Genomic DNA, 14,292 nt, shown 5'->3' with positions numbered 1-14,292 from the left:
CTAGTCAGTCATACTGTATAGCCTCAGATGTTCTGACACACTCTGAAGAAGAGAAAAACTGTTCTTGCATAGAACACTAATAGCTTTACTATCGTGTTTTTCTTTGCTGTACACAAAGTCACATGTGATCACTCTATAAATATACCAAAGAGAAAAATATCTTTGTTCAGGAAGGATGACAGGTCCTGATAAACTGTGTCCGCTGGGCACCTGCCAATCTGTGAACACTTGAGCTTCCCTAACTCTTAACTCACTTTGTGCCACCAGCTTCGACCAGCGAAAGCCCTTTTGCTTCTCTGTTTTGTCCCATGCTGCAGGCTTTATTTCTCATTCTTTCAGCCTCATTGCACATCTTTGTTTAATACATAATATCCGTGTTTTCCTTTCTATCTAAGGGTATATTCAGTCCTACCTATCAGGTACACTCCTCTGCCTGAAGTAAAATTCCTGAAGTTGTTATTGTCACAACTTATTTGCAATAAAAGCGCTTACAAAATGACATTTGAGTTCCTCAACTTTGCTCAGACTGTCTCTCTTAAAATAATCAGACCTCCACTTCAAATTCATCACGGCAAACAGAGCAAGGAGAAACTAGAAATGTGGAGAAATCAATTTGTCCACTACGGGAAGCAAGCAACCAGGCTTTATGCTTTAAATTTTATGAACCCTCATTGCAAAGCGAAGAAAAAACAAACCAAAAAGAAAAAAGGGTCTTACCTGAGCTCTTGCTGATGCTGATGCTGTAACAGATCCTATCTGTGTCTATGGTTCAGAATCACAGAGAAAGAAGGAGAAGAGAGAAGGGGGGAAAGGCAAGGAGAGAGGAGGGGCAAGCAGAGCGCAGAGAAAGAGAGGGAGCAGGAGGAATCAGGGAGAAGGCGAGAAAGTGTCTGTGGACCAAACGGGAGAAATAGCCAGAGAGGAGACAGCAGGGATAGTGGTGCTCTCACACAGCGCGGCGTTACACTGAAGGGGATGTGCTGGCTCTCGGAGGTGGTACTTCTCAGCCAAATGACATCTGCCTCCCTCTTAAAAACCATTGGCTAAAAGGAATGATTTCCTAATAAGCCATCCCTGCTGTCTCCAAGTGAACACACCCCCTCCTTCTTTCCCACTGCATATGCATACGCAGATGTATGCACACCCACCCACTCCAACACACACATAGACACGCATACACACCTACACATGCACAAAGACACAGACTGATATTCTTTTTTCCGTGCAGTTTGCAAAGATTGTCTTTGCCACTTCATTTGCCCTATTTTTCCTCCTCCTAGGCACTTTCCCGTTTCTTTATTCTCTGAGGTCCCCCGCTACACACGCATTGTCATTTATCACAATTGTTGCAGAAAGTGTTTTTGTCTTTCAATTCAAAATTGCTTCCCCTTTCAACTGTGTCTTTTTTTTTTTTTGCAGGATACTCTTTGCCTTTTCCAATAGCTTTCAAAAACTTAGACACTATAAGTGGCGTTTTGTGATCTATATATTGTAAAGACTTACCCTTTTTACCTATGTTGGCTTTTTGGCCATTATGGAGAGAATGGCTCTTTAGCTCTTTTAGCTTGTAAGAAAAAAATAACTCATTCACTGCTTTTACTTTTAATAAGCGTTACTAACTTTTGGAAGTTTCAAATGCTGGTATGCAAATTTGTTTTGCTTTTTCATTGTTTTAATCGATTTATCCAGATTGTGGCATGATTAAGGTGGTCAGGTCTTGAGCAGAAAACCACAGAGTTATAAACATTACTTCAAGTTTATTGATTTATTCTAACTTTTTAAATTTGTTACAGCAATCCCACTTTCTCAAATGTGTGGGAGTTATAAAAAAATATGAAATTCTTAATATGAATACATTACATTATTAGAGTTTTCAAGTGGTGTTACTGAATAAAATGAGTAATTGTGAGTACCATCATGAGTACCATCATACATTCACAAAGCAATTTTTGGAAGGTTTGCTGGCATAAAAAAATATGACTTAATGCATTTTCATAAGAAAAACTTTCCAGATATGCAATTATTTAACAGCTGGATAAGTAAAATAACACGTGAAAACAGCAGTGTACTGTTTATTACAATATTTTGCACACTCAATATATGCTGGGATTGTGCTTTTATTGACATTTTTACTTTCTAACATCCACGGTGCAACATTAAATGTACTGCAATTAAAAAAAGTCTACAAAAAACAAAACTTTGAAAGATTTTAATCTGGCCAGTGATCCACACTGAAACTTGGAATGGTGGTTGTTTCTTCAGTCACATCATTAACATAGAAGTGCGCACCATGAATTTGATCGAGAGAATTACACGAAAGCAGCCTCCACCATTGTGTTTCCCATCCAGCATCTTCATTCACTGCCCTTCTCACCCTGATTGTCATTGCAAGTGTTCCCTCTTCCCCAAAATAAAATCACAATTTTAACACTGTGAAGGAGATCTGGAGCACATCGCAGCCATTCAACTGCAAATCTTGAGACATGTCGCAGATGATCTTTAAAACAAAATAATCTCAGTAATAATTTACTCTTTCCATTCGTCTATGAGCCTGCAAGCAGTAACTGTTCAAAAAGAGCCATTACAGCAAAACAGAGTTATTTGTTATTTAAGCAGCAATTGGATTAAGTATGGATTCTGAAAACAACAAATATCTGGTCTGATAATCAGCCAGGGCAGTAATGGGGTGATCTCTGCTAATAGTGTCAAATTTACAAACAATTATCACCCATTTTTCATTTTCCATCAGTTCTACAGCTTAATCTAAAATAAACTCAAAGTGAAATCATCAGCTTATCTCGTTAGCGCTCACTGGCATGCGTAGGACTGACTTTAATGCTGTAACACCTTGCCAAATATGGAGTTATCTAGCCGCCTTTTTTCTTCTTCTGCTACTCCCTTTATGGGTCACCATAGCATATCATATGCCTCCATCTCACCCCGTCATTTGCATCTTCTCCTTTCATGCTGACCTCTGCATGTGATCCTTCACCACATCCATGAACCTTCTGTGTGATTTTCCTCTTTTTCTCCTGCCTGGCAGCTCCATCTTCAACATCCTTTGCCCAATAAATCCAGTAACCATCCTCTGCACGTGCCCATTTCGGCCTTGCCTCTCTAGCTTTATTTCCAAACCACTCAACCTGAGCTGTCTCTATGATACACTCATTTCTAATCGTGTCCAACCTGGCCAGTCCCAATGAAAACCATAACATCTCCAGCTATGGCTCCTGTCTTTTTGTCACTGCCATTGTCTCTAGCAGATCTGGTGTTCTGTACTAGTTAGTGAAAATAATAATGTTGAATATTTTTTTGTTTTTTGGTTTGTTTTTTGCAAACCAAGATCATCCTTGTCTACTATGATGTTTAGACCCAAGCTCAGAAACTCTAATGACATTAGTGACACCATAAGCAGTTAGCCTATTTTTCCACATACTGTACAACTTTTTACAGCCGCTGAATGTAAAAGGTCCCTGTAATTAAATATTAACAATGGAGCTGTCAAATTATGGCTGGCATATATATCACTACTTTGTATGCTGCAATTGTCTTTAGTGTATTTTTATTCCCAAAGCTTTTTCTGTTTATTGGGTTTTCATTCATCATTTCTAATTAATGAGCACATCTGTTAAAATATCACTAGTGTATTTAGTGGAACTGTTGGACTACCTCCCTGTTGGGACACAACCTTATCTGTTGGCAGTTTCGTTCTATAATTGCATTTTTGATGGACTCCTTTTGTTTGACCCATGCTTTTCTCTCTGGCCCACTGTGGAGTAATTGGCTGTGCTACAGATAACCTCTTTTGAGTTCCTGTCATTCTGCCCTGACATCATTTATACCATCATATCCTGTAACCAAAGAGAAATATAACCTAAGGTAATTGGGATTTTTTTTTCCCCCTTCCCTCCCTAACAACTAACCCCGCTCTTCAGAAACAAGAAACTTCCATGTGACAAGAGCCAGCTAACAGCTGACCCACAACAGAATCTAACAGAATTATTAAGCTATGCTTGGATTGCTGCCTCCTTATATTTGTACTTTGGTCACAAGGACAAATAGTGGTTCTTACTCCTTGCGCTCAAATGATCAGCTGCTGTTGTCTGTTCCCCTTGTCCGCACAGAGCTGGGTAAGAAAGCCTTTGTCCACTCTGCGCCTTTTTCATGGAACATGTTACAGAAAGACTGGAAACTAACTGAATTGTTGTCTTTAAATGTTTTTAAAACTAAACTCAAAGGCCTACAGGCTGCCTCAATAATGTGTAATTGTTTTGTGTAATTTTAACTTTGTTTGTTCGTATGTATTTGTCTTGAAATGTGCTGCCTCTTGGCCAGGACTCCCTTGAAAAAGAGGTCTTTGATCTCAACGGGACATTCCTGGTTAAATAAAGGTTAAATAAAAAAAAAATTAAAAACAGGACAGTTCTAATTAATTTGACAGCAAAGAGAGACAGTCATTCCTTTTTGCTTCAGAGGACCAAAAGGGGAAACGTTTGCTAATTTATGAAGTGGAAAGCATTCGTCCTCAAGCAGTGACTTAAAAAAATCTGAGATGTCTTCCAGTGTCATCCTCTCTTTATTTGTTATCATTAAGAATTTCACTTTGAGCTTCACATGTGACAAGGCTGTAAGAAGCTTTTGTGCAAGTTGAACATATTCCTTTTTTGAGGTTCTTCCATCACAAAAAGATACATGGAGAAAACTCCAGCAGTATTCTGCCTAGCTACACAGACACTTTCAGTCTAGTCGCTAACAAACGAAAGAGCCACATACCAAATCGAAATCTAGGGATGGCATTAATCCTGACAGTAAATTCAAATCTGGGGCTGATAGCTGACTCACTGCATCTCAGCCTCTGGATGCTCTTTCCTATCCATAGAATCACATGAAGTACTATGGCTGGCTGCCTGCGGTTTGCTATCTGATTATGCATTTTATTTAAGCTGTTCTTTCCAAGTACCAATCAGGCTTCCCATCGGGTTGCCTGTCTGTTTGCCTTTGAAGAATTAACCTCAAATGTCAGTGTCAGCCACTAGCAAGCTCCTAGATCTCTATCATAAAATGGCTGTGGTTAAATTTGCTTATCATATTAGGTACTACTGGAACTCAATGCTATCAGAGTCCTCCAGGAATAAAATACCTTCTTAATTATAAACCATCTTATCATCAGTTTTTAAAATATAATATATCATATAATTACTGGAGTGATCAAACCAAGCATTTTGTAAATAGGAAACAAAGTTTGCTAAAAGAAAAAGATAATGAGAAATTCATATCTAATCAACAGCATTCATAACAGAGATTGTAATTCACACACTTTAAAGTATTTTAGAAGGTGCACTGTTCAAGAAGACATTAAGTCATTAAACAAAGTAGAAAACTGAGATATATTAAACTATTTCAGATTTATGATTTCTCTTTATGCTTCTTCAGTGATTATTAAGTTTCCATTATGTCATTAAGTGATAGGAAGTGAAAAGATATTCAAAGCTGTGATCAGTTTACTCAAATGGAAGATTTTAAAAGAACATTAAATGTAAATGCTGTTTACGAAATACTAGAAATTACATAGAAAAATGTATTTACAGCAAGAAACAGCAAAAGTCAAACTTGTGTTGAAATTGGTTTATTAAACATTAAAAAACATTTTTTTTTTTGTATTTAACAGAAGAATATCCTGTACTTTTTTCATAGTTTTCCCCTTTTTTACCCTGGACGTTTCTTTTGACAGAACTCTTAAACATTTCTCAAAATAAACATAATAGACATCTCTCTCGTTGTCATGATAGTGGTCAAATTGTTAAGGGGTTCAGATCAAGCTATTATTTAGCATGAGCTAAATGCATAGCCCTTTTTGAGCTACACACACACACACACACACAAGAAAAAAAAGTGTAACTAAAAGGTTAAATCTGAAACACTGTGCAGAGTCTGTTCCCTTACTATTAATGCCATTGTGTGGAAATTGGGTGCAATTCACCTAGAGAGCACACATGAGATATTCCTCAGTGAACAGGAGTGCATGGAGCTTAATGGCAAAAATAATTACACCAAATTTGAAAATGTATTTATTTTAAATGTAGTACACCATAAATATGTGTAAGAAATAAAATCTTTATATTTGCTTAAAGCAACGGATACATTTTTTTTGCATTTTTGGCTAATATATGCAGATTCTACTCACTCTCTTGATGGCACCCATTTTCAAATATTAACAATAAGAGACAAAGTGAAATCAAAACAGAAACTTATATGTGGGTATATGAAGCAGCTGGTTATGGTGGTCTATTGTGAGAGATGTGAAGCAGCTGCTGTTAGAAATTCTGTGCTCGCTTGATGTGAGAAATCAAAAAGGCAAATCCTGTAAAGGGACTTCTGATGCTGTAACACTTAGAAAATAGTATTGAACTACAACTGAAACCTTGTGAATAAAAAGGAGGATTGGAGGATGGTCTATACGTCCATGCCTGTGTTAAATTAGTTTTACAGCTGTTGGGATATAAACATATTTAAAAAATCCCTCACCCCTCTGATTTTTAGCATTCATCTCTGAACATTTTACAGCACAAAAAGCAATCAAATCAGAAACTGACTTTCACTTTCAGCACTCAATCGTGTGACAGTGAGATGATCCAGTCCATCCATTCCAATTTTTCATTATGCTACTAATCACCAACTGTTTCAGATCAGATCAGACCACTTCTGAATGAAAATTACCGTTAACTAAACAAAAGAGAAATGAAATGGATTCAAAGCAACAGATTTTACAGGACCTCACAAAATAGTCCTAGAAACATTCCTACACAGCATCGAAAACACACCTGATTATTCACATCAGAATTCCCAACATCTGAGTTTCTCATTTTAACGTGTTCAACAGCAGTTCTGCACCAAAACTGCTGTTTCTGACAAACTGCAGTTATGAACTCTTGCTATGAAGGATTCATGAAGAAATGTTATGTGCACAGTTTGTTGGCTTTGCAACTGACAGGGCAGCCACTTCTGTGTGAAAAGATAAATCCTAACCTGAAAATCATTCATGACATCATTCACAGATTACAACCAGCAGTACATAACTATAAAACACATTACAGAGTCGTGTCGGTTTCACATATTTACTGACTTTTGCACTTGATCTCAGTAAATGAACAGTTTTCAAAGCACTGTATGGAGTAGGGGAACATACTGCAGATGATGCTCTTAGACTTTGGTTTTTAAGCTTTAAGTTTGTATATAGAAATCTATTGTATCTGAATATTTGTTTATTATATTTTAAAATGGCTGAATTTTTTGCTGTTTAAATTATTTCAAATTATTTCAAATTAAAGTGTTTGTACCATTAAGTTTGACTGGATCTCCTGTGTCTGAGGAAACATGAGATCAATGATAGCAGTAATAAATACTGTCTTCAGTTTATAGGCCATTTCTGAATCATTTCTGTAACCAAAAGCCAACTTCCCCTACTTTTTTTAATGTCAGCTAGTATTCCCTGCATATTGCTTTATGTATTTTGTGAGTACCGCTTGTAAGCATACATAGACTTTTTTACCGAATTTCCCAGAGGAACCCACCTGAGGGATTAATAAAGTTCTATCTTATCTTATCTTATCTTAGACTAGGAGTACCACCCAATTTAGGAATGATCTGGTGAAACTGAGGTTAATGTTAGCTTACAGCTAACCCAGCTGCAGTTTACATCATTAAATTTGATGTTCAGTTAATCAGGCTTTAATACAGAGGGTCTTCTTATCACTCAGTGGTGATACAGTCAGTGAAGAATACAGTGAAGCAATGAGCAGTGTACCAATAATTTAAATCAGCAGAGGAAAATTAGACACCGCAAGCTAGGAGAACTGTGTTTAACTGCTAGTGATTTTGAGAAAATCTATGGTTAAACATAAAAATAATGACTACACACCAGGACAATCCAGCAGTTTGTGTGTTACACACACACATACCTGAGACCAGCAGCTGTTTTTCATGGAAGATATATCACAGGAGAAAGCACACATGTAAATAAGAGAATTCAATTTAGCTGTTTCATTTCAGTGTCCTGATATCAACCTCTTTCATGGCAGACCAGGAAACGCACATGTACAAATTTTATTAGCAACGGCTCACTTCCATTAAGTGTCCCAATAAGCCATGACAGTGAATCAATATGCCCACTACTATCACCCCAGAATGACAAGGTATATAGCATTTTCACCTCCATCGGTGTGCTTTTCCTTTACAAGCTCCAATGTCTGCTGTGGAGAAAAAGAATTGTTCATGCCGGCACTGAGACTTACTGAGGCTTAATGAAATAATAATAAAGTTACCATTAAATGTGACAAGTGAGAATTATGCTTAAATATTTAATCTTAAAAGATGAAAAGGTTACTTTTTGCCTGGATTTGTGTGATTTTATATATGCTGTCTTTTGTATTTTTTGATGTGCCTTAGAATTAGTATTAGCTTTTTTAGCATTGTTTTTTTCTTTTAAATGTCTGTTTTTAATCTATAAATTAAAGATTGTGCATGCACAAATAGCAATCTCAGGCAATGTGAGAGCCAAGGCAGCGGCTACAGAGTTTCAGAGATGTCATCAGAACATCAATGTAGATAGCTTTATTTTATTTAAGCTTAGTTAATTTATTTTTATGGGACTCATTCTAAAAGGTGTAATGAAACAGTGCTGGCAAGAGACAGTGAGTAATTGCAGGCTTGGCAGTGTTATCCATTATAGCTGAGAGTACCAGGAGGAGAGTAAGCTCACCCAGAAATGCAGTTCCTATTTACATTTAGACAAGCCTTTCTCTGATGCCAACCCTGCTCTCTCTCCCTCATGACAGGGTTAACAGTCTTTTAATCTGCTGCTGATGGGAAGAGTCACATGATTGATAAAGCCAAGGTCCGGGACAGTCTACAAGGTGGCAGTGGTATGTCTAAAAGCGATGCAAGTTTAATGTATAATTTGGGTTTTCCCACAGGCTCTCATTGTTTTCAAAGAAAACATTTGGCAGAAACTGCCATGCTGATAAGTGCAATCCATCATTATAAATAACTAGTTTTACATTTTTCCAGCTACGATTTATAAGCTCATCCATAATCATAGCAGATGCAATAACGTCAAATTTAAAATCATTCATGCAGCAACGTGTTTTTTCACTAGCGTGTCTAAAGTTTTTGTTACGACTTTTCATTACCAGCTGAAGAGCATCATCAACTGTCATCAACTCCATCACAACTGACACACCTGACTGGAAAATGTGGCATGACATTTCTTTTTTTTTTTTTTTTTTTTAATTAATTTACCAGTTACACTAACAATCAATTCAAATATGATCATCAAATTCCATGGAAAGCAGTATTAAATGTCTTTTGAAAATCAAGAATTTAAGTTTATGTTTCAAAATTGTTAAAGAATGAGCAGATGCTGGCAACACCTTTTAAAACTACATTAGGGGGTTGTACCTAATTCAACATTTTGTAGAACCAAGGAGCTCATCGTGGACTACAGGAGGAATGCTGACCCACATCCACCCATCCACATTAAGGGGACGGCTGTGGAGCGTGTGAGCAGCTTCAAGTTCCTGGGAGTCCACATCTCCGAGGATCTCACCTGGACGACCAACTGCTCCAAGCTAGTCAAGAAGGCTCACCAGCGCCTCTTCTTCTTGAGGACTCTGAGGAAGAACCACCTGTCCTCAGACATCCTGGTGAACTTCTATCGTTGCACCATCGAGAGCATCCTGACCAACTGTATAACAGTCTGGTACGGGAACTGCTCTGCCTCGGACCGGAAGGCGTTGCAGAGGGTCGTGAAAACTGCCCAGCGCATCGCCGGAGCACCACTTCCTGCCATAAAAGACATCTACAGGAAGCGGTGTCTGAAAAGGGCTGGGAAAATCATCAAAGACCCCAGTCACCCATCACATGGACTCTTCACCCTCCTGCCCTCTGGGAGGCGCTACAGGAGCCTCCGGACTAAGACCACCAGGTACCGGAACAGCTTCTTCCCCACAGCTGTCAGACTCCTGAACTCTGCCTCCTGACATCTGACCCACGTTAACACATGGACTGAACATACACACACCTACAATGGACAACTGTACCCTCAAACACACAATAATAACATGGACTGAACCACCAGTCACAACCACTAGCACTTTATATAGCCTCTGTAGGAATTATATCTCACTTATCTTAACTGCACTACTGTATAGCTCTGTGTAAATAATCATTCTGTACATACGATAATTTTTAACCCTACAACTGTTTACAACTTGCATAGTTCCCATTTCTGTATAACTGTATATCTCAGATTTCTGTAAAGTTATTTATTTCATATATTCATATATATATATTCTGTATAGTTTTTCATATTTATATCCTAGCCTGTACATAGCTTGTACTCACTACAGCCTGTACATACTTATAGTTAGAATAGAATAGAATAGAATAGAATTCAACTTTATTGTCATTGCACATGCACAGGTACAGGGCAACGAAATGCAGTTTGCATCCATCCAGAAGTGCTTTAGTGATATAGATATATTACAATATATATTAGCAATAATATAGATATGTGAGTATATTACAGAAATGGGTCTATTATGGTATGTTATAATGTACACGGTATGAAGTATGTTGTGAATATTCTATAACTATAAGTATGTACAGGCTGTAGTGAGTACAAGCTATGTACAGGATATGAACAGGATATAAATATGAAAAACTATACAGAATATGAAATGAAATAAATAACTTTACAGAATCTGGGATATACAGTTATAGAATATTCACAACATACTTCATACCGTGTACATTATAACATACCACAATAGACCCATTTCTGTAATATACTCACATATCTATATTATTGCTAATATATATTGTAATATATCTATATCACTAAAGCACTTCTGGATGGATGCAAACTGCATTTCGTTGCCCTGTACCTGTGCATGTGCAATGGCAATAAAGTTGAATTCTATTCTATTCTATTCTATTCTATTCTATTCTAAATAGCTTAACCTAGGAAGGTATGACTCAAGTTATAGTCCTCTGAATGCACAAAGCAACTGGGACTCATTGTTGGGAACTAGTGCCAATAATAGGACTGGCTGTCAATCAGGCAAGTAAAAGCAGTAGTTGATAAATCCCCCTCAACAGTAATAGCAGATTGTCCATGAATCCCAGTGTTATACTTGTGAACTACAGTGTAACAGCACAGGTGAGTGTTAGTGGTGATCATCATTGTTGCTCTTACCACACCGAATCAAACCACCTTTTTATAAATCATCGTACTTAGGATATTTAAATAAAATGCTTTTCTCCAAATGTATTTATTTATGATTTAACCTTTATTTAAAAGAGAACAAAAATATTTTTTTTTAACAGATGGAGGCACAAATCCCTTTTGTGGCTGTATCAGGAAGGGTATATAACTGTGCCAAATCAAACATGTGGACCTGTCCACTGTGGTGATCCCTTGTGACGAGGGAGCAGCCAAAAGTCACTTTTTCTAGTAAGATGTGGACAAAAAGACATGTCAACAAAATTACAACTGAGAAAATAAATAAAGTACAACATAAATACACATAAAACAAAACACAACAAGTCGACAAGTAACCTAATACAAAATAAAAAGTCCAAAAGACAGAAGACTGTAGAGCTCTGAACTCCCGGAGGCAGACAAAAGCATTCAGCTTTAGTTTACTCTAAAGGTCATTCCACAGCCAAGGTGCAAAATTGGAGAATGCTGTTCGAGCACATCCAGAAAAAAGTCTGGGTACGAAACAAAAAAAAGCCAAAAAAAAAAAAGAGCACAAATCACAGCATTTGTTTGAAGGTTTTAGACAGATAACAAGAAAGTTTACCCAATATGGGTTTTTTTACATAAAGAAAATATACCAGTGCTGTTGTTTTCTTAGGCTAATGAAGACCAAAGAGCCAAATTTAAATTACATCATGATATGTGCCATACAGTGACTTTTATATAAAACAAACAACTAGGATGAAAATATTTCCCAAACTGATAAATAAATGCTGGCTCTGTTTTGATAATAAAATAAAAATTTCACCAAGTGCTCTATGTACTCAAGGAGAAAGTCTATCATTCATCCAGATACCAAAATATGTATAGGATCAATATGTTTGATAAAGTCTCCTCCTGGGGTAAGAATATTAACGTCATGTTTCCTTGTATTTTCTTTTGGCCTTTCTTCTGGCTTTATTGGATAGGTGCAGTGAAGACTGACAGGAAAGATGATGGAAAGAGAGAGGGGAAGATAATAATTATATTTACAATTATATTTATAAAGTCAAAATGATCAGCTACACCAGCAGTCACTTCCAAGATGATGCTCAAATTCCATATAAAGCAGTATGAAATGACTTTTGAGTTCATGGACCAAAAAAATGTACAAAAAAAAGGTACATTAAAACCTTTTAAAAAACAAAAAAGCAGCTGCTGGCAACACCTTTTAAGTCTACATTAGAGGGTTGTACCTCATACAGTGTTTTGTAAAATTAGTAGGGTAAGGAAGCTATGACTCAAAGTTAATCCTCTAAACACACAAAGCAACTGGGACTCAAGCATGAACAACACCATTTGATACCAACATTGCAGTTGTTATGGTACCATGACCCAAGCTAAAGCCAGACTTAATTTCACTTAAAATATTATTGTTAGCCAAGTAATGTTTCAACTGAGAGTTTATTTTAGATTGGACAAAAAAAAATTGAACACGGGAGTGACGAAAACAGTTCAGTGGCCTAAATCTACAATTTAAAACAACATAGTTCTCAGTCCTTCATGCGTTTTCAGCCATTCCATCTATTTGCTTCCACTTTGCAAGAAAATGGATAGAGCCTATCCTAGCTGTCATAGGTTGAAAGACGGGCTACTCCCTGGACAGGTTTCCAGTTTATCAGAGGGCTAGCACAGAGACAGACAACCATTCACACTCACATTCACACCCAACTTACCAATTTAGAATTGTCAATTAGCCTAAGAGGCACATCTTTTGGGTTTTCTTCAGGTGCTCTAGCCACCTCCTACAGTCCAAAGACATACAGGTTAGTCTGATTGGTGATTCTAATTTGCCCATAGGTGTGAATGTGAGTGTGAGTGGTTATCTGTCTCTGTGTCAGCCCTGTGATAGAAGAAACTTAAACTGGATATGCTTTTACAGGGACTTCAAAGAAAAAGAAAAAACCTCTTCAACCTGAGATGTAGGCAGCTAATAATACTTACAAAAGTTTACAAAAGCTTAAAAATTACTTTTCCTGACTCCAAGGTACTACAAAATTAGTGCCACCTTCCTTCTCCTGTATCTTTTATAACTCATATTGCCCCTGTCCTTAGTCTTTTCTATTGCATGATTATCTTCAGGGCTTTTTCTAAGTCATCTATGCTCTAGTGCAAGCAGTTAAAGCTCTGATCTTTTCCACCATTTCTCCAGACGGCCTAAATCCTCCCACAATATATTTGATATTGCATAGAAGAACTGATTTTAAATATTTTCTGTCCAGTGATTATGCTTTGTCTGTAATTTAATGACTAGTACAGTATATATGTTTATCTAAAAGGTACTGGATTTTTTATGCCCCCCACTGCAGCATGCAGTATATTGAGAACTCCATGACCAGTACACATCACCGTGGTGACACTTTGGTCTGAATGTTTTTTGCAATTACAAGAGAGTGAAAAAAATTCAACCACTGCAGTTTTTCTAAGCTCTGCAGAGTTTTATGGTCTTTTAGCTTTCTGTTTGGGCATTACCAAAGCTTCACTGCCTATTTTATTGTCAGTAATCAAGTAGGGTTATTAAACTACTGTATCATTAAACACTACCTGTCCAGCATTAACCAGCAGACATACATAGTAATTAGCTGATGAGCATTTAATGGTTAAATGGCCATGAAGAGTTACAAAAGGGATCAAAAGCAGAGCTAAAAGGGCAGAGAACAATGACTTCAGCTTTCCTCTATGAGGAATATTACTTTATGCTACTTTATAAATCCATGTTATCTTTTGTGATTTGGAAGCAATATCTGAATGCTCACAAGTGTAAATGTGCCAGCCATTACTTATCAGCTCTAACTTACACAAATCTTTATCAAATAAACAGTAACAATAACAGTATTTAATATTTTCAGCAATGCAAGTAGCATGCAGTATGGAAATTTATAGTTATATACTAAAAGGGTTAACCATGTTATACAACATGACATGTGAAAAGCATAAATACAGCAAGGATGGGAAAGCTAATTACCTTTAATAAAAAGGGAGCTCTAATAGAT

General features: G+C 37.0%; 1 protein-coding gene across 1 annotated transcript in view; it reads right to left on the bottom strand.

Annotated features, from left to right (window-relative positions):
• Positions 1-938, bottom strand: part of thsd7ba (thrombospondin, type I, domain containing 7Ba) — a 197,440-nt gene extending 196,502 nt beyond the window's left edge. The window contains exon 1 of the mRNA XM_085248678.1: positions 718-938. The gene's annotated coding sequence lies outside the window, so the exon portion shown is untranslated. The remainder of the gene's footprint in view (positions 1-717) is intronic.
• Positions 939-14,292: the final 13,354 nt, after the last annotated feature.

The sequence above is a fragment of the Mchenga conophoros genome, linkage group LG16, assembly GCF_057382185.1.
Source record: "Mchenga conophoros isolate Kocher_MC1m ecotype Shallow Benthic linkage group LG16, M_conophoros_male_GT1.1, whole genome shotgun sequence".
NCBI lineage: Eukaryota > Metazoa > Chordata > Actinopteri > Cichliformes > Cichlidae > Mchenga > Mchenga conophoros.
Note: the sequence above shows the minus strand (reverse complement) of the source record. Positions and strands in the feature narration are given on the sequence as shown.